Raw genomic sequence first — 13200 nt, forward strand, 5'->3', positions numbered from 1 at the left:
AAGCAACAAAAAAAATAAATAACCACAACAGATAAGGATAAAAAGGTTTTGTTTCCTTTGTACTTTAATTATCTTTATGGGGTTATAGTTTAGGTGTTGTCGGCCACAAAATCTTGTCTCTTGCGTCAACCAATAATTCAAGATGGAGAAACAAGTAATTGTAGTAAAAGATTTGGTGAAAGACGCGGTGGGGTTTGAGTCTATTTACGTGGGTGAACCAGAAACAAGAAACGAATTAAGCAGAAGTTGGTTCTCGATCATAAACATGAGAGAGAGAAGAGAAGAGAGAAAGGTTGAAGGTGATGGTTGTATGGTAGTGATGTTCCGGTCTAAAACAGAAACAAACCGGTGGGTTGTGGTTTGAGTGGTGTTCGATTAATGCTTCAAGAGGGTGGTGTTGGGTTATGATGGCCGAAGATGGAAACAGGTTGAAACGAATAAGAAGATCAGAGGTAAAGAAGGTGGTGGTTTGGATTGTTAAAAAAATGACGTAGATGGTGGTTGATCATGGTTGTTCTCGGTAATCGATTAGTCTAGGTTGATGTAGATACGAGGTGGTGATTTATTGAAGGAGAAGGTGGTTGTGTTGTTAACCGACGATGGCGTTCTTAAGGTGATTGTGGAGTGGTGATGCAAGGTGGTTGTAAGTGGTGTTTGGTCTCGAACAACAGTATCATTAAACAACCGGATAACATCATCACTTAAGTGGGTTGTATCGAACAAAAGGGGTTCTAAATGGGTCTGATTACAAATTAAAGAGAGATAGCAAGGAAAACATTTGATAAGTTTATAATCAAGATGGGAGGAAAAATATATGCATGTATATGTGTAAAGTTTGAAAAAAAAAATTAATTGTATAATGGTGTGTGGTCACTTGTCTAAGTGAGAGTTCACATACGTTTAAGATGAATGCAAATTGGTGAAAGTTGAAGATGATTGTGAGATTTATTGTATATCTTATATTTACATGTGGTTGGTTATGTATATAATATATAAGATATATATATATATAGATAATTTAGAGATAGAGATAGAGATATTAGAAGAATAGATAGTGAGAGGTGCATTGAATCCAAAAACAGAATAATCTACTTTACTTTTCTTAATTCACGGACATAATAGAAATATATTTTATAATAGTATTAATAATATAATAATAAATATAATAAAACTTTAAAATATAAACGTATGATTAAGTTAGCTGTTACCTTTCACGGACTGGATTTCGTACCCCATTGTTAATCAGTGGCGAATAGAAGTCTTTCAGAAGAATCTCAAATTTTTACAGTAAATGTATTTATTTATTTCGGACTTTTAGGGAGTAAAATCAATCGTCAAAAATAGTCAAAGGGTAATTTGAATATATGAACATAGTTTCCAAAATTTTGAGACTCAACGTTTCAGATTTCTCTTATCGTGTCAAGAATATTATATCGTATCGAGAATTTGGTTTAAAATTAGTCGAAATTTTCCGGGTCGTGACATGTATGAATCGAATGATGTTATGAACATCATTACTACCTCAAGTTCCTTGGATAAACCTACTGAAAATGAGAAAAATAGATCTAGCTTCAAAGGTGATGGTATTTCGTATGCCCGAGAGACATATTAAATTAATGTGGCTAATGTGTTATGATCCAAGTCGGGTCATACCCAATAACAAACTTACCAACACCTTATATGTATTTAATCTTAACGATTGGGTCGTTAAATAAATACGCGACACTTGGACTTTAGAAAATCGGTTTTCTAAAATATTATTACTTGAGATAAATTATTTGGATAATTTATATGATATGGAATTAATTATTTATAAGATTAAATAGTTGTGTTATGATACATTTTATAAAAGGTTTTATAAAATGGTAATTAAAATGGAACAAGTAACAAATACATGGTAATTAAAATGGAACTAGTTTTATAAAATTTAATGGCTAATATTTTATAAAAATCCCCATGGGGGACGGCTTTTGTGAGTACCAAGAGGTCCTCCCATGCTTGTTTGTGAGTTTCAAAATGCACAACACCTTATGTATTTGTTCCTTGACCAAAAGAATGACACATGCATTATCAAATATCAAGTAATAAATCAAAGAAGCTCTCCTTTATTTCCTTGTGAATTCTGGCCGAATTCTTTTGGCATCAAGAAGGTGGTCTTGAGTTTATTTGAAGGTTCATTTTCAAGTGTGACAAAATCCTAACCAAAGTGCAAAGTGTTGGTGATAAGTTTGGGGTATAATCACTTGAGGTTTCATCCATTTGAAGCTCAATTTTCATCATCTTTTTCATCATCTTGCTTGCTTGAAAACTACCCTCAACTAGCTTGAGGAGGTACATTTCTTATCTTCTCATTTTATTTGTAAGCATATCTTTCAAGACTTGATATTAACTATATGGAATTCAACTAAAATGGTTATGTATATTAACTTGTTTTCTTAGTAATTATGCTTCCGCTTGTTATAACTTAATATGAATTGGTTTCATGATTTTATTAACATTAAGAAACTTGTTATTATGTTGAATTCCATCAATGGTATCTAGAGCCGAAGTCAATGAAATATGCTTCTAATATATGGTCTTTAAAACCCACCAACTTTGCATTCTATGTACATGCATGAAAGTAGAATGTAAAAATATTCGGGTTTGGGTGGGTCATGATTTTGGCCGAATTTTAAGGGTTCCAAAAGTGGGTTTGGAACTTGCAAATTGGTCAATTTTGTTGTATGTTGTAAGTTCACAATCTAGCCATGACCATGTGTTTGAATGAATGCTTATTTGGTTGATTTATTATTCAATTGATATGGTTGTAATATTCATTCATTTAGTTTGTAAAATTAATTATTCATTTGGCATGTAATATTAATTTTGGTTATGTAATTTATTTCATATTTGGTATGTAAAATAGATTAGGTTATATTTTCAATTTTAGAAAAATGTATTAGGATATATTTTTTGTAAAAATGAAGATGAAAGGATGGTGTCAAAGGAAGAACACAAGAAGAATCTACTTGGATGCAAGATTAAGTGGGAGTGGTAAAATCTCCTACTTTGTGTTATGACCCATTACCCGGTGGCATTTTGTTTTCGGCTAAACAAAATGTCTACCAAAAGGCTTGATTGTGAACATTTGTTTTGCATGCGTGGTTGTTTTAATTTCTTGTATGATTGTAGATTGTGTATGTTACTACAACAAGTTATCACACAAGTTAACAACAAGTAAAACTACTATTTAATTGGTTAAATTATTAACAACATGAAATGTACCAAACTACAATTTAATCGGTTAAATTGAAATGGTAAGGACGCTAATAAATGGTTATTAAGGACAAGAAACGGATTGCACATATAAAACGGTTTATATCAAAGTAATGGAATATCTTTATTACATAACATGTAAATGGATTTTCATAAATACCATACACTAAATGCATGTTGGTGTATGACATATATGTTTTCTCAAACTAGAAATTATGAAACTTAAAATCCCTTTAACAACAAGACAAACAAGTTAAATGCCATCCTTTTGTGTAAACACTTAAAAATATTAGGGAACTCTTAATGGGATAAAGGTCACCTAACCATTATGAGCAAACTAATATGATTGAGGTGAATTTCGCACACTTGTGGGATAAAGGTCACCTAACCACTAGTATGTTGAATTTACACGTTAGCACAAGTAGGACGACTTGATTTGGGAATCATGAACTTAGGGTCACCGAAGCATGATGAACAAATAGGCGTTGATGGGATAATATGCCATGCAAAAGGATTGCATGATCCCATAACTTAGAAGTTGCAAAAGGATTGCAATTGTCATATAATGACTACCTAGCTAAATCAAATAACGGGATAAAGGTCACCTAACCGAAATTTGGTTTACCGTTGGATTCTAAAATTTAATAAATATCAATTGGATTTAAAGGGTATTGATTGTTAAATTAAAATTAATACTTAAACAACTTTGTTAAATTTTGTAGATGGCCGCCAATAACAACAACAACATTCCAAACGCACCTATCAACTTTAACAACCTATCGTTGAGGTCAATCCTCGAAAAGGAAAAACTCAACCATACAAACTTCATGGATTGGTTCCGCAATCTAAGAATAGTCCTCAAACTTGAGGACATGGCGTATGTGTTGGAAGACCCCATTCCCGATCAATCGGACGAGGATGATACGGAAGCCATGGCTTATTGGGAGAAATATTGCACCGATTCGTTGCAAGTTTCTTGCCTCATGCTTGGGACTATGATACCCGAACTCCAAAAGGATTTCGAGCATCATAGTGCATATGACATGATCACACAATTGAAGGAGATGTTCCTTCAACAAGCTCGTGTCGAGCGCTTTAAAACGGTTCGAGCGCTTCATGCATGTCGGATGGACGACACCCAATCCGTTTCATCTTATGTCCTTAAGATGAAAAGCCTCATTGATCGAGCAAACCGTCTAAATTGCAACGTGTCTAATGAATTAGCCACGGACCTTATCCTTAACTCCTTGTCAAAGAGGTTTGACACATTCGTGTTAAACTATAACATGAATGGTTGGGATAAAAGCATTGGCGAATTACATGCCATGCTTAAGACGGCAGAAGCAAGCATGGAAAAAAGGGCTTCACCCGTGTTTATGATCAATGAAGGCGGGTCCAAAAACCATAACACTTCTAAGCCAAAGGCAGCTAAGAGGAAAGGACCCGCCTACCAAGGCAAGGGCAAGGGAAAGGGGAAGATGGTTACCCCAACCAACAACAAGAAGCAAAAGGTTGCCAGTAAATCTAACCCCAAGGAAGATCCGTGCTTCGGTTGCGGTGAAATGGGTCACTGGAAATGAAACTGCCCGGTCTACCTTAAGGAGTTGAAGGAAAAGAGGGATGCAGGGCAAACCTCAGGTAATGTATATATGGTATACATTGAGCTTAGTATTACTTCTTCTAATACATGGGTATTAGACACAGGATGTGGAACTCATATTTGCAATTCTTTGCAGGGGTTCAAAAGAAGTGATCGAGAAGCGGGAACGACAAGTCTCTTCATGGGAAATGGAGCAAGGGTGCAAGTGAAAGCTCAAGGAGACTTTGTTTTAAAGCTACCAAGTGGTTTGGAGCTTATTTTGAAAAATGTTTTGTATGCACCCGATTTATCTCGAAACATTATTTCTGTATCCCGTTTGAAACAATGTGGTTTTAATCTTAATTTCATTAATAATGATATCCATGTTTCTTTAGATAATGTGTTCTATTTTAAGGCTTCTCCTTCGAATGGTATTTATGAATTGGTTCATAATGACACTTCAAGCAGTAGCTCAATGTTCCATACGAACACCAAGAAACTCAAAAGGGATTTGAGTGATTCCTACTTATGGCATTGTCGCCTTGGTCACATAAACAAGAACCGAATGCATACACTTCAAAAGAATGGACTTTTGAAATCAAATGAACTAGACTCGTTTGATGTATGTGAGTCTTGCTTACAAGGCAAAATGACTAAAGCACCTTTGAAAGGGACCTATGAAAGGGCTAAGGACTTATTGGGATTAATACACTCGGATGTATGTGGACCCTTTAAGCCCATAACTAGGAATGGTGAAAGATACTTCGTTACTTTCATTGATGACTTCAGTCATTTCGGATATGTCTACTTATTAAGACATAAGGACGAAACTTTTGAGGCATTCAAGGAATATCAAAACGAAGTACAAAATCAACTCAATAAGACAATCAAGGTACTTCGTACCGATAGAGGAGGTAAATACCTAAGTGATGCTTTCCAAGATCATCTTAGAAGTTGTGGGATTATCTCGCAACTTACTCCACCCAGGACACCACAACTTAACAGAGTCTCCGAAAGGAGGAACCGAACCCTAATGGATATGGTTCGATCTATGATGGCTAGAAGCTCGTTACCTCTATCATTTTGGGGTTATTGTCTATGCTCTGCGGCTCGTATTTTAAATATGGCCCCAACCAAGAAAGTGGAACGAACACCTCATGAGATGTGGTTTGGAAAACCTCCATCTCTATCATACTTAAAGGTATGGGAATGTGAAGCTTATCCTAAGCGTTACGTCCCTAATAAGTTGAATGCTCGATCCACGAAGTGTATCTTCATAGGATATCCCAAGGATAATATGGGATACTATTTCTATAATCCAACCGAGCAAAATGTATTTGTTGCTCGAAAGGCTGAATTCCTTGAAACTAAGTTCCTAATGGAAGGAAATAGTGAAAGGAAGATAGATCTTGAAGAGGTTCAAGATCAAGTAGATGATACACAATTAGCTGACACTAGCACTCAACATGAAAATGTTGAGAGTGATCAGATGGATGATCAAAATACACAAGACGTTCGCAAATCTAGTAGGATTAGTAATCCTCCTGAGAGATATGGGTTTCTCATGGATGGTTGCTATGTGGTTGATTTGGATGAACCAATAAACTACCAAGATGCTTTATCGAGGACTGATAAGGATAAATGGCAGGAAGCCATGAACGCTGAGATGCAATCCATGTATGACAACCAAGTTTGGGAACTGGTTGTACAACCTACTGGCTCAAGGCTAGTTGATTGTAAATGGCTTTTCAAAATGAAAACCGACATACATGGAAACTTGGATACATATAAAGCTAGACTTGTAGCAAAAGGTTTCACTCAAACTCAAGGGGTTGACTATGATGAAACTTTTTCACCTGTGGCAATGCTAAAGTCCATTAGAATATTACTTGCCATTGCTGCTCATTATGATTATGAAATATGGCAAATGGATGTCAAGACCGCTTTCCTAAATGGACATCTTGAGGAAGATGTCTATATGGTTCATCCTGAAGGTTTTGTTGATCCGAAATATCCTAAAAAGGTATGCAAGTTAAAGAAGTCAATCTACGGATTGAAACAAGCATCTAGAATGTGGAATCATCGATTTAATGAGGAGGCCAAGAAATTTGGCTTCATTAAAAATGGTGATGAAGCTTGTGTATACAAGAAAGCTAGTGGGAGCACTATCATGTTCCTTGTACTATATGTGGATGATATATTATTATTTGGAAATGATATTCCGGCAATGCAAGGTGTTAAAACTTGGCTAAGTAAATGCTTCTCCATTAAGGATCTTGGAGAAGCACAATACATTTTGGGGATTGGGATCTACAGGGATAGATCCAAGAAACTGATAGGTTTGAATCAAAGTGCATACATTGAAAAGGTCTTGAAAAGGTTCAAGATGGAGAACTCTAAGAAAGGTTTGGTACCTATTTAAAGAGGAACGCCTCTCAGTTCATCTCAGTGTCCTACCACGAAAGATGAACAAGATAGAATGAAGAAGGTCCCTTATGCATCTGCTATTGGTTCAATCATGTATGCAATGATATACACTAGACCGGATGTGTCATGCGCTCTTAGCCTGACAAGTAGATACCAGAATAACCCAGGAAACAGTCATTGGATTGCTGTTAAAAGTATATTGAAATACCTTAGGAGGACTAAGGATATGTTTCTTATATACGGGTCTGGTGAGGAGGAACTCGCTGTAAAAGGTTACGTGGACGCGAGTTTCCAAAATGATCGAGATGATTCTCGATCACAATCCGGTTATGTCTTCACGTTAAATGGAGGTGCAGTCTCTTGGAAGAGTTCAAAACAGGATGTTGTTGCATTATCCACTACAGAGTCGGAGTACATTGCCGCATCATTGGCAGCTCAGGAAGCTGCATGGATGAAGAAATTCATCAACGACTTAGGAGTAGTCCCTTCTATTCAGGACTCTCTTGAGATCTTTTTGACAACGAGGGTGCGATTGCTCAAATCAAAGAACCTCGTGCTCACCAAAAGACCCATCACATTGAGCGGAGATTCAACTACATAAGGGATGAAGTTGAAAAGGGAAAGATATGTATTCGCAAAGTTCACACAGATCTTAATATAGCGGATCCTCTCACGAAGCTCTTACATGGACCAAAACATGCAGGACATGTTTGTGCATTAGGGCTTCGATATTCTAGTGATTGGTCATGATCTGTTTAAGTATTGTAACGGAACGAAATTGTTCAAACTCATTTATATAATTATGGCATTAATTTATTTTGAGTTATGTTCCTATTTTGCATATTTTATCCATGAATAAGTAATTATTCTAAATTCCGTAGTCGATCACATTTGTGGGAGCAAATGTGAGGTTTAGACTATTATGAACTTGGATTGGTATGCATTCACGGGATGAATGTGGGGCAAGGTTGCAACCAAGGTTCATAGATATTTGTAGGATACAAATATTGGAAGACCCGCCCTCAAGATTTACTAAATGGAGCCTTTGTGGTTGATCACGGGTAATCTTGAGTAAAGACGAATATCATTGTATCCTCTGACCTGAGATACGTATTGGGCTCGGATATTTACCAAGTATTGTGCCTTGATTCTTTCCTTCGCTATTCTGAAATATGGTAGTTCATAAGGAAGAGCTCAGGTACAATGCAAGGTATATATTTAGGACGTATGTAGTCAAGATGGAATTTATCCATCTTATTCATTGAGAGTCAGATGTCTAAGGCCTGATAAAGTTAAATCTAGAAGAGAGTGATCACTCTGTGTCTCTTGGATTTAACATGACATCTAGGATGAAAGGATGTAATGAAAAGATTCGCCTATTCATATTCGAGATGGAACTCGAAAGGGATGATGTTATTGAATGGCAAAAGTCATAACATATTGGGGGTGATGGACGGTCGTTAGGTGGTATCCGTCACTTGCATTAATTTCTTAAGTTACTCGTGCAAGTGGGAGATTGATGGTATTTCGTATGCCCGAGAGACATATTAAATTAATGTGCCTAATGTGTTATGATCCAAGTCGGGTCATACCCAATAACAAACTTACCAACACCTTATATGTATTTAATCTTAACGATTGGGTCGTTAAATAAATACGCGACACTTGGACTTTAGAAAATCGGTTTTCTAAAATATTATTACTTGAGATAAATTATTTGGATAATTTATATGATATGGAATTAATTATTTATAAGATTAAATAGTTGTGTTATGATACATTTTATAAAAGGTTTTATAAAATGGTAATTAAAATGGAACAAGTAACAAATACATGGTAATTAAAATGGAACTAGTTTTATAAAATTTAATGGCTAATATTTTATAAAAATCCCCATGGGGGACGGCTTTTGTGAGTACCAAGAGGTCCTCCCATGCTTTTTTGTGAGTTTCAAAATGCACAACACCTTATGTATTTGTTCCTTGACCAAAAGAATGACACATGCATTATCAAATATCAAGTAATAAATCAAAGAAGCTCTCCTTTCTTTCCTTGTGAATTCTGGCCGAATTCTTTTGGCATCAAGAAGGTGGTCTTGAGTTTATTTGAAGGTTCATTTTCAAGTGTGACAAAATCCTAACCAAAGTGCAAAGTGTTGGTGATAAGTTTGGGGTATAATCACTTGAGGTTTCATCCATTTGAAGCTCAATTTTCATCATCTTTTTCATCATCTTGCTCGCTTGAAAACTACCCTCAACTAGCTTGAGGAGGTACATTTCTTATCTTCTCATTTTATTTGTAAGCATATCTTTCAAGACTTGATATTAACTATATGGAATTCAACTAAAATGGTTATGTATATTAACTTGTTTTCTTAGTAATTATGCTTCCGCTTGTTATAACTTAATATGAATTGGTTTCATGATTTTATTAACATTAAGAAACTTGTTATTATGTTGAATTCCATCAAAAGGATCCCTGGATGGCTTGAAAGTTCTTGAATCAGAATCATGACACGAAAACAATTTCAAGTAAGATTTCCACTCGAAATAAGATTGTTATAGTTATAGAAATTGAATTAAAGTTTGAATATGATTATTACATTGTATTAGAAAGATAACCTACTGTAAGTAACAAAGGTTTCTTGATCTTGGATGATTACTTGGAATGGATTTAGAAAACTTGGAAGTAAACTTGCAATCTTGGAAGTATTCTTGATTTTATGAAACTAGAACTTTTGGAATTTATGAAGAACACTTAGAACTTGAAGATAGAACTTGAGAGAGATCAATTAGATGAAGAAAATTGAAGAATGAAAGTGTTTGTAGGTGTTTTTGGTTGTTGGTGTATGGATTAGATATAAAGGATATGTAATTTTGTTTTCATGTAAATAAGTCATGAATGATTACTCATATTTTTGTAATTTTATGAGGTATTTCATGCTATTTGCCAAATGATGGTTCCCAAATGTGTTAGGTGACTCACATGGGCTGCTAAGAGCTGATCATTGGAGTGTATATACCAATAGTACATACATCTAAAAGCTGTGTATTGTACGAGTACGAATAAGGGTGCATACGAGTAGAATTGTTGATGAAACTGAACGAGGATGTAATTGTAAGCATTTTTGTTAAGTAGAAGTATTTTGATAAGTGTCTTGAATTCTTTCAAAAGTGTATGAATACATATTAAAACACTACATGTATATACATTTTAACTGAGTCGTTAAGTCATCGTTAGTCGTTACATGTAAATGTTATTTTGAAACCTTTAGGTTAACGATCTTGTTGAATGTTGTTAACCCATTGTTTATTATAACAAATGAGATGTTAAATTGTTATATTATCATGATATTATGATATATAATATATCTTGGTATGATATATATACAGTTAAATGTCGTTACAACGATAATCGTTACATATATGTCTCGTTTCGAAATCATTAAGTTAGTAGTCTTATTTTTACATATGTATTTCATTGTTAATACACTTAATAATATATTTACTTATCATTTAACATAATTAACCAAGTGTATCAATATCTTAATATGATTCATATGTACCTAGTAAGACGTTGTTATAACGATAATCGTTATATATATCGTTTTCGAGTTTCTTAAATTAATAGTCTCATTTTTATGTATATAACTCATTGTTAAAATACCTAATGAGATACATACTTATAATAAAATCATGTTAACTATATATATAACCATATATATGTCATCGTATAGTTTTTACAAGTTTTAACATTCGTGAATCACCGGTCAACTTGGGTGGTCAATTGTCTATATGAAACCTATTTCAATTAATCAAGTCTTAACAAGTTTGATTTGCTTAACATGTTGGAAACACTTAATCATGTAAATAACAATTTCATTTAATATATATATAAACATGGAAAAGTTCGGGTCACTACAGTACCTACCCGTTAAATAAATTTCGTCCCGAAATTTTAAGCAGTTGGAGGTGTTAACGTATCTTCTGGAAATAAATGTGGGTATTTCTTCTTCATCTGATCTTCACGCTCCCAGGTGAACTCGGGTCCTCTACGAGCATTCCATCAAACCTTAACAATCGGTATCTTGTTTTGTTTAAGTCTCTTAACCTCACGATCCATTATTTCGACGGGTTCTTCAATGAATTGAAGTTTTTCATTGATTTGGATTTCGTCCAACGGAATAGTGAGATCTTCTTTAGCAAAACATTTCTTCAAATTTGAGACTTGGAAAGTGTTATGTACATCCGCGAGTTGTTAAGGTAGCTCCAGTTGGTAAGCTACTGGTCCGACACGATCTATAATCTTGAATGGTCCAATGTACCTTGGATTTAGTTTCCCCCGTTTACCAAATCGAACAACGCCTTTCCAAGGTGAAACCTTAAGCATGACCATTTCTCCAATTTCAAACTCTATATCTTTTCTTTTACTGTCCGCGTAGCTCTTTTGTCGACTCTGGGCGGTTTTCAATCTTTGTTGAATTTGGATGATTTTCTCGGTAGTTTCTTGTATTATCTCCGGACCCGTAATCTGTCTATCCCCCACTTCACTCCAACAAATTGGAGACCTGCACTTTCTACCATAAAGTGCTTCAAACGGCGCCATCTCAATGCTTGAATGGTAGCTGTTGTTGTAGGAAAATTCTGCTAACGGTAGATGTCGATCCCAACTGTTTCCGAAATCAATAACACAAGCTCGTAGCATGTCTTCAAGCGTTTGTATCGTCCTTTCGCTCTGCCCATCAGTTTATGGATGATAGGTAGTACTCATGTCTAGACGAGTTCCCAATGCTTGCTGTAATGTCTGCCAGAATCTTGAAATAAATCTGCCATCCCTATCAGAGATAATAGAGATTGGTATTCCATGTCTGGAGACGACTTCCTTCAAATATAGTCGTGCTAACTTCTCCATCTTGTCATCTTCTCTTATTGGCAGGAAGTGTGCTGACTTGGTGAGACGATCAACTATTACCCAAATAGTATCATAACCACTTGCAGTCCTTGGCAAATTAGTAATGAAATCCATGGTAATGTTTTCCCATTTCCATTACGGGATTTCAGGTTGTTGTAGTAGACCTGATGGTTTCTGATGTTCAGCTTTGACCTTAGAACACGTCAAAAATTCTCCTACATATTTAGCAATATCGGCTTTCATACCTGGCCACCAAAAATGTATCTTAAGATCCTTGTACATCTTCCCCGTTCCAGGATGTATTGAGTATCTGGTTTTATGAGCTTCTCTAAGTATCATTTCTCTCATATCTCCAAATTTTGGTACCCAAATTCTTTCAACCCTATATCGGGTTCCGTCTTCCCGAATATTAAGATGCTTCTCCGATCCTTTGGGTATTTCATCCTTTAAATTTCCCTCTGTTAAAACTCCTTGTTGCGCCTCATTTATTTGAGTAGTAAGGTTAGTGTGAATCATTATATTCATAGATTTTACTCGAATGGGTTCTCTGTCCTTTCTGCTCAAGGCGTCGGCTACCACATTTGCCTTCCCCGGGTGGTAACGAATCTCAAAGTCGTAATCATTTAACAATTCAATCCACCTACGCTGCCTCATATTCAGTTATTTCTGATTAAATATGTGTTGAAGACTTTTGTGGTCGGTATATATATAATACTTTTGACCCCATATAAGTAGTGCCTCCAAGTCTTTAATGCAAAAACAACCGCGCCTAATTCCAAATCATGCGTCGTATAATTTTGCTCGTGAATCTTCAATTGTCTAGACGCATAAGCAATCACCTTCGTTCGTTGCATTAATACACAACCGAGACCTTGCTTTGATGCGTCACAATAAATCACAAAATCATCATTCCCTTCAGGCAATGACAATATAGGTGCCGTAGTTAGCTTTTTCTTCAATAATTGAAACGCCTCCTCTTGTTCATCCTTCCATTCAAATTTCTTCCCTTTATGCGTTAATGCAGTCAA

Source organism: Rutidosis leptorrhynchoides, chromosome 2 (genome assembly GCF_046630445.1).
Source record: "Rutidosis leptorrhynchoides isolate AG116_Rl617_1_P2 chromosome 2, CSIRO_AGI_Rlap_v1, whole genome shotgun sequence".
NCBI classification, from domain to species: domain Eukaryota; kingdom Viridiplantae; phylum Streptophyta; class Magnoliopsida; order Asterales; family Asteraceae; genus Rutidosis; species Rutidosis leptorrhynchoides.